This window comes from Montipora foliosa, chromosome 3, assembly GCF_036669935.1.
Source record: "Montipora foliosa isolate CH-2021 chromosome 3, ASM3666993v2, whole genome shotgun sequence".
In the NCBI taxonomy this organism is placed as follows: domain Eukaryota; kingdom Metazoa; phylum Cnidaria; class Anthozoa; order Scleractinia; family Acroporidae; genus Montipora; species Montipora foliosa.
Genome location: NC_090871.1, coordinates 69,545,140 through 69,545,862, shown reverse-complemented (window position 1 = coordinate 69,545,862; position 723 = coordinate 69,545,140).

Below are 723 nucleotides of genomic sequence, written 5' to 3'. Positions count from 1 at the left end.
ATCTGTTCATCCATCGAAAATCCTAAAAATAAACTGTTAGAGTGAAGGTTTCCGTGCATAGGTTTTTAGGGGTGGGATTTTAAGATAATTTCATGCCGCTAGGGATGTCGTAAACAGTAGAGTTCATCCTGGACGAGCGTTTTCGTAAGCTCTATCCGTTGCAACCACTACCGGAATTCGATGACACGAGGAAAGAAAAATTAAAAAAAAGATAACTTCTTACGGTGAGATTTTTTTCATTTTATCATATTTTGTAGATAGTAAGTAGAGTAAGTGATTCATGATTAAAAAAATGGGGGTCACCGATGATCCAAGGGAGTAAAATCGATGTGATTTTACGAAGCTCTTGGAAAACTTCGTTTGTCACGTTTTTGCGTCACCCGTCGGGGAAGGACCGGAACCCAAGAGAGGATCGATCGTTGAAGGGGTTGAAAGGTCTATACCCCAAAACAAAGCTTTCTCGAGCACAGCAACGAAGTTTTAAGCAGTCGTCATCTTCATTTGGTTAGTGTTTTGTATAATATTTCTCCATTGCCGTCATGCTCCTCTTCTGGAGTGTGGTTTTTGTGAAATGTTCTCTGGTTGTTTCCACGCAGGTCCGCACTATTTAAGCGGACGAGAACGAAAATACTGCTCTATTTTCACGAAAGTAAAGGAAAAGAACTTCAAAAACATGCATTCATTTTGAACGTAAGTTCGTAGGGTAATAAAAACATTAAAAAA